The sequence below is a fragment of the Centruroides sculpturatus genome, unplaced genomic scaffold (genome assembly GCF_000671375.1).
Source record: "Centruroides sculpturatus isolate CEXI.00-Female unplaced genomic scaffold, Cexi_2.0 scaffold1218, whole genome shotgun sequence".
In the NCBI taxonomy this organism is placed as follows: Eukaryota; Metazoa; Arthropoda; class Arachnida; order Scorpiones; family Buthidae; genus Centruroides; species Centruroides sculpturatus.
The window spans coordinates 90619-98065 of NW_019385458.1; positions in this window are offsets into that span (position 1 = coordinate 90619).

Below are 7447 nucleotides of genomic sequence, written 5' to 3' on the forward strand. Positions count from 1 at the left end.
GTGGAATTGCATAGCAATATGAATAAGTTATAAGTGGTGGTATTTATGTTGCTAGGAGGTGCTAGTTGAAACGTTGAGAGCTGCAAGTTTACAGTATTTGTTGACTAGCTGATTGAAGTAAACGTAAGTGGAATGTTCGTTGATCAACTCGTTGCAACTACAGGGCCAGTCCTTTCCCCGAGAGTTGATTATAATCTTTAAATGTTGCCGCTCAGCATCGAGCATTGGGCAGTTGAAAATATAATGAAGTGCTCCATCCTGAGTGCCACAGAGGGAGCATGTATTGTTCGAGTAGTTGGTAAATCTGTTAAGATAGCAGTGGAAATTACCATGGTTGGTAAAAAATTGCGATGTGGAATGGTTGAGTTTCAACCATTTATAGTTATAAATGTCCGAGATATGCGGGAAGAAGTTATTGGTAATTGATTGACGGTTGTTGTTCCAGTCATTCAGCCATTCTACGTGTACCCAGTCGACCCCCCTACAACACTGTTGATAATTTTGTTTTATATGAAATCCATGATGTACGAGTCACTTAGATTTTGCAAATACGTGTGCCGGGCTGTGAACGGCTCACGTATTTGTAAAATCTAAGTGACTCGTACAACATGCAATTCATATAAAACGGAATTATCAACAGTTTTATAGAGGGTCGACTGTATAGTAGTACAACTGGAAGATAATTATCAATGTTAAATTGAAATTATTTGTAACTAAGTTATATTTAATTATTTATGGCGCATATAATTAAATATATCTCCCATGCTTTTACACAGATATCACAAGTTTCAAGATGTAAATATATAGATACACAATCTCACATCATAATGGATTTTCGCACCCTGGGGTTCAGCCTGGCCAACAATGGGGCAGCCGGTTGGTGAGGGATGGACCACCTTCCAAACCCTTTGGGCCCATTTGTCACCAACCGGCTGTCCCATTGTGCGCCTGGCCGAACACATAATGGGGTTGCTAAAAAGAAACCCTCTTAGTACCCGCAGGGTAGAAAGACAATAAAAAATCCAAGGTAACTGAATAGGACATTTTTTCACTGATGCAAGCTGAACAATCAGGCTGTCCTTTTAGGCCATCCTTACATGGACTGATGCCATATCCGTTTAAGTAAGCCTGTTTGAAACTCATTTTACTAAAATTGGATTCAGCTGGAACATTTCTAGAAAACATTTACACCTGATTATTCTCTCTGTCTTTTTACTAACATAATTATTACTTTCCCGGCTGTGATAACAGAGGCATAAAGTATGGCACTAAGTAAATTTTTGGACTAAAAACACGTTGAAACGTCGAGAAATGCAAAAACGTTCTATGATAATTTCTAATGTTACTGTGTTTGTGTTTGTGGACCGATTTTGTTCACCTTGTTTGAAGTTTAATAACTCCTGTGCTTTGTGTCAGAATTTCCTTAATTTTTCAAGGAGATTTGTTTATTAGGGTAATTGATGCTATTAAATTTTGGTGATTAAAGGTCGAGGGGTGGGGAGATAAAGGGAATCGTGTTTACCTTGAGTAGGGTCAGATTTAATAACGATTTTACTCGTTATAAACATTTACAATTTTTTATAAAACTCGTCTCTACACTCAAAATTATCCCTTTTGCCATTTTATAATAGTTAAACATATAAAAAGTTTTTTTAATAAAATATGATAACAGATTGCTCTACTAAAATTTTTAATGTTGTCTGGAAAGTCGAGCAATTCGTTGCTGGTTTGTATTTTTGTACTTTAGTACTCTACCGAATCCTATAATCATATATACACCGTATATATATATATGGCATTTGATATTATTAATTTATATAATCAACACAATTGCAAATAGAGAACAGTAAAGTTGTATAATACAAAGTTTACAACACGTAGTGTGAGAATCGGGGTTTAAGCATCAAAGCTTGAACCGTTTTCCGACAACGGGAAGGTGAGTCCCGCTCACAGGGTCAGTGGATGGCAATTTAGGAGGGCGAAAATCGAGTGGGAGNTTCTACGAAAACGGGACAAATTAATAATTAATCCGAACCATGAATTTAAAAACCGGTATGGTGGCAACACTAGTCGCTAATCTCCGATGATGCAGCATTTTTACGCGAGCAAAGGTTGTGTAGTTTGCGGCTGCTTCGTGCTCGCGTAGCTTACCTAGCAAAAATGGCTAATGGCATCATGGAAAATAAGGCGGGGCTTAGGAGCGCGAGCGAGCGTACGCTCTTTCTCGCATTTAGTAGTTTGCGGCGGCTCTAACGTTCCCTTGGATAATTCAAACGCACCGGAAGGCAGTATCGCCACTTTAAGAAGCATTGACATAGACTTCTTACAGATGCAGACCTTTTAAGTCATGCCGCGAAAACATTTATATAACATTATCCCTATTGTAACTCATTATAATTTTCGGTTCCATATTTCTTCTGTTTGTGCATTTAAGTATATAACTCAGTTTCTTACTTAATTTATAGCCTACAGCAGTACCACAAAAGATTCTAACTCGTGTTTACATGTTATTATGATTTCAAATTTGTTTTCTGCCAACTCACGAACATACGAATAATAAAATTATTGCTAATCAATATTTACTTTAATTACATTTTCGTTGTCATAGGCACGAGAATGTAATTACGTGCAAAGTTTAGGTAAAGATAGATATTTCGCATTACTGTTATATAAAATACGTTGTTTCAAAGTAGCAATAGTGTGTCCTAGAAATAGAGTTTCGTCGTTAAACATCGTAAGTAAACGTTTTGATAACAGAATCGCGATTTTTCAACATTACTAAACATTATATTTAATTTGTATATAATTAATATTACTAGTATCGCATTGTTCGTGGTTATAAATAATAAAATGAAGTGTATGATGTTGGGCTGAGATTTGAAAAAAAATTGTAGACCTATAAATTTACCATTGTTCTTTGTCCGTGTGCTTGTCTTTTTTTAATTTCGAGAACGGAGTTAAATAGATAAAAGCCGAGACGAGATATTCAAAAATAAGAGGCAATACCCTCCGATTAAGTATACAAGAACATCCAATTTAAAACGAAAGTCATGTCATTTCAATTCAACTGTTTCTCCAGAAAGGTTAGATAATGACCGCGCGGTTTATTGTTAAAGGAAAAGTATGATGTACAGGAGCAATCCCCTACTAATTTTAGATGGGTAGTATATATTTTAAATTAAATACATTAAAATCGATTATTACTAGCAGTTATACGTTCGGGCCTCGCGAACTTACGCCACGTGTAATTTTCAGGGTTTTCTTCTATATTGCGGCCAGTTTCCCTTAGATAATCGTGCAATTAAATAAAACTTTACTGAAAAATCTTTTTATATTTAGTGTTTCTGTAAAATACTAAATATTACACCAAAGACTTCATCAAGAAATCTTTAAAATAGTATTTTGTACAAGATATATTTATCTCATAACCATTTTCGAATATTTCATCGAAACTGGCCTTATTTAGGTATTAAACACGTCAAAAAAACGGAAAATCTCCACGTCTCCACCAGTTGGTGAGGAGCCACCCCAAGTACTTAGTGGTTTCATCTACTTGGTTCAAATTAGTGACGAATTTCTTTCTACTCATTATCTGAAATGGCATTTATTTCTTAAAGAAGACAGAGTTATTGTATGACATACTGATTTATTTATATAGGTTTATTTTCAATTTTCCTGCACCCCTTCTCATTTATACTAAATTACAATAGAGCTATTAACATTACCACCGCAGCAAAAATATAATGAAAATAATATCGTGTCCTCCGCAGTGGGTGGAGAAATGTGTAGTGCTTCCAAGCACGAAGAAATGAGGTGACAGGCAGCCTGTGAGTAAGTTATAACGTCAACACTCTGCCGAACCAAATTTGCCTGGCATACTGCGGGGGGGTATTACTATATTGGATTGTATTCCCATCAGTGTTGCACAAAAATTGTTTTGGAAATCAAAATTACTTTATACGAATTTTCTAACATCATAGTTCTCTTTCTCTAACGATATTGTAAAAATGGATAGAAAGTACAGCAATTAACTTCACTAATAATAGAAATCCATTGTGTTCAACTTTGTTATTTACTTCATATTTTTTGTACAATTTCCTGATAGTATGACACATTATATACATTCATTTTTCTTATTACCACATTGACTTACGTTTCGAACACAAATTGCAATTTTCTAATCGACAATAACGTGGTTTAACTGGTCACTCCGTTTTGAAAACTACACTATACATGCCTAATAAGAAACGCTTTTTCTATGCTTAATTGTGTTCAAGTGATCGTGCTTAAGACTATTCGCATAGCACCAACATTCTACATATCAAAATTTTGCGATCACAACGTTAATTTAGGCAAGTATTGTAGGATCGACGAAATAAGACTGACATGGAGGGGTTTTTGATGAAAAAACTGTCCTTTATTCAAGTATTTGACAAGTGAAGAAAACAAAAAACTTCACGTAGTCAACATTGGTGAACCCCATGACACTTTACTAGTGTTTGATGTATTGTCCATTCTGTCATCAGTTGGCAATAATTAGTGGCAAAAGTAGACAAGTAAATGTACATATAAACATTACAAAGAAAAATTAAACTTACGAAATTACAATCATTTTAATAATCACATTTTACTGATGTTTAATTTCTGTTCGTGTTCGTGTTTAATTTTTCGAAAATTCGTAATTCGAAAATATTTCGTGACTAATGTTAATTGCTATGTCAAGCAATCAATATCAACATCAGCACGCTTGTACCTAAATTATGAACGTCAAGTAAAAATTCAATAACGTCACGAAAATAAAATTACATTTGCACGCAACTGATTTTTCGTTATTTCTTCCAGCTCAGAGTTAGAGTTTCATTTTATATTTGTAATTCTATTGGAACTGAAAATCTTCAGCTGAGAAATTCTGATGAAAATTCAAATAAGAGACTTTAGTAATTTTTTCTGAAATTATTAAAGCAAAGGAAATAATTTATTTGGCTGCAATTTTCAAAAATTCCAGACAAATTTTTACTGATGTGCATCTACCTGTCTGCCCTTAATCTGGAGAACAAGATGGCCTCATGGCTTAGCATTCAAGATGGCAGCTTACCCGTCTGAGTGACTCGAAATCGAATACGGACAAGTCGAAAAATTCTCTCGTATTTTTTTGGGGTGATCCACCTGCATATGGTAAGCACTAAGAAGCCTCTTTTAACAAACTCATAATGGTTTTGCTAAAAGAGGCTCTCTTAGCGCCCACAAGACGGCAAGAGAAACTGTTGTAAATGAAAGTCGAGATTAGATATGAAAAGTTTAGGGGTAAAAGGCCTCAATTATCTATGTACCAACTTCCGGTTCGGACCGAAAGTTACGTGATTTCAATTCAAAATTAATGAAATATTTAGTGATCGAAACATAATGTTGCCATTATTCTAATTATACTCGTAAACTGTGAGGGAATTTGCAGAATGATTTTTATAACAATCGCATCGGATATATATATGATTTCATATTAAATTTTTCATTTTGTATCTTAATTTATTCAAATTTTATACTGTTGATACAATTGCTGCTAATGTTAACATGTTCCATATATAATGAAGCTGCATATAATGAAAATTTATTGTATTCGGTTGCATTATATATGGAGATATTTTAGATATAAAATAAGAACTATTAAAATATGTTTTTATTTATTTTTTGCAGAAAAGTTAAAGATGATTCTTCACTTGGAACTCTTAAACGTAGCTATTTTATACAATTACGTGAATTATACTGCATGTAAGTAAACGATAACGTTTTCCTTCTCTAATATAATAATAATTTTCGGAATTTGTCAGTAGCTTATATATTACAATATATTATTTCTAACTTTTTCAAAATTAAATATACAAGTCTTATAATCTTCAGAAAACTGTGTTAAATGTCGAATCCTTATTTTTTATTTTTTTTATACTCTTTCCACTCTGTAGATGCTAAGAGGGCCTTTTTAGCAAGCCCATTGTAGATTCGGCTAAGCCGACAATGATGTGGTCGGTTAGTGAATGGGTTTGATATATCTGGATAGATCACCCCCTGAAAAATTCCTGAGATTTTCGATATGTCCGGATTTGATTCAGACTTTTTTATAGCGATGAAGGCCACCTTATGTGCTTGGCCTTCCTGCCGTTAATTGGTGGAGATAGAGTAACGGCCGCAGGGGGTTTTATTTACAGACATAGGACATGTTTCCCCTTTCTGTCTGGGTTGCCTTTTTCTTACATTAAAAAGGGGTTTCCAAATTCCATTATCAATAAAAGTAGAAAACTTATCACTTCTAGCTTGTTAATTTTTCTTATTTAAGCATACTGTATGGTACAGACCACGATGCGGAGAGAAAACAAAACACATATATACAAAATTACACAGCTTTAAGAGGAATAATAATTTTAATAGTCATTTGAAAGCTTGTAAAGTTAATACTGAGATAAAGATAAATAAAGTTATCTAAATGTGTAAGTCCTCTAAATTGCGTAATTTGAGAAACTAGCTAAAATTATTCAATGCAGTTGTAGGGACTTCTCTATGCCGCTGAAGTGTAGGGAATTCAGGCAGAGATTTTGGATAGAGTATTACCTTACTTTGTAAAGAAATTGTATGGATTCCCAAGATGTACTCCTGGATATTTAATGAGTATGGAGTGTTCGTTGATTCTACTAACTTGTAAGGTCGATCAACACCTGTAACGACCTCCGAGAATCAGCCACAATTATCACATCATCCGAGTATGCTAATATCCTTATATTGACTCCATCAACATCAATACCTTTCACCCCACATTATTAATACAGTTAAATAAATCATTTACAAATAAACTAAGAAGAATGGTGCACATACTTTATAACCTATGAGTTAAATTATATTAGATATTTTATATTTTGCATTTATTTTATTAATGTAATATTTCAGGGGAATTATCAAGTCGTTTTATCCAAAAGGGATACATTGTTTCGGTTAATTATAATCAACACGCATATCACAAAACTTATGTCAGCTTCATTTATTTATCGGGAAATCGTCGTTTCTGCTTTCTTGAAGAAATCATCAATTCTACCTATGCAAAGATTGAAGAAAATTTAATTAAAATCGTAAGTTTTCTCACGTTTTTATATTATATTTTACATTAATACAAATCTATCTATATTTTATTCGTTATTCACTTTGTGACCTTTCGGGTCGGCACCTCTTTGGTACCCTGTCAGGATTGACACCACCGTGTTTCTCGAAACACGGAAACCGAGACGGCGATTACGTCACGCCGTCGAGCGAGCGGTCCCGTACGTGGTCAGACGGATTCGTAATGTCGATTCGAGAGACAACATTGGAAGTGACTCAGATACACTTAACAATTAACAAGGGTTTATTTAAAAATCTATTGGAAAAAGGGTTGTCACGGAGAGAGAGAGTTCACATACGATTCGCG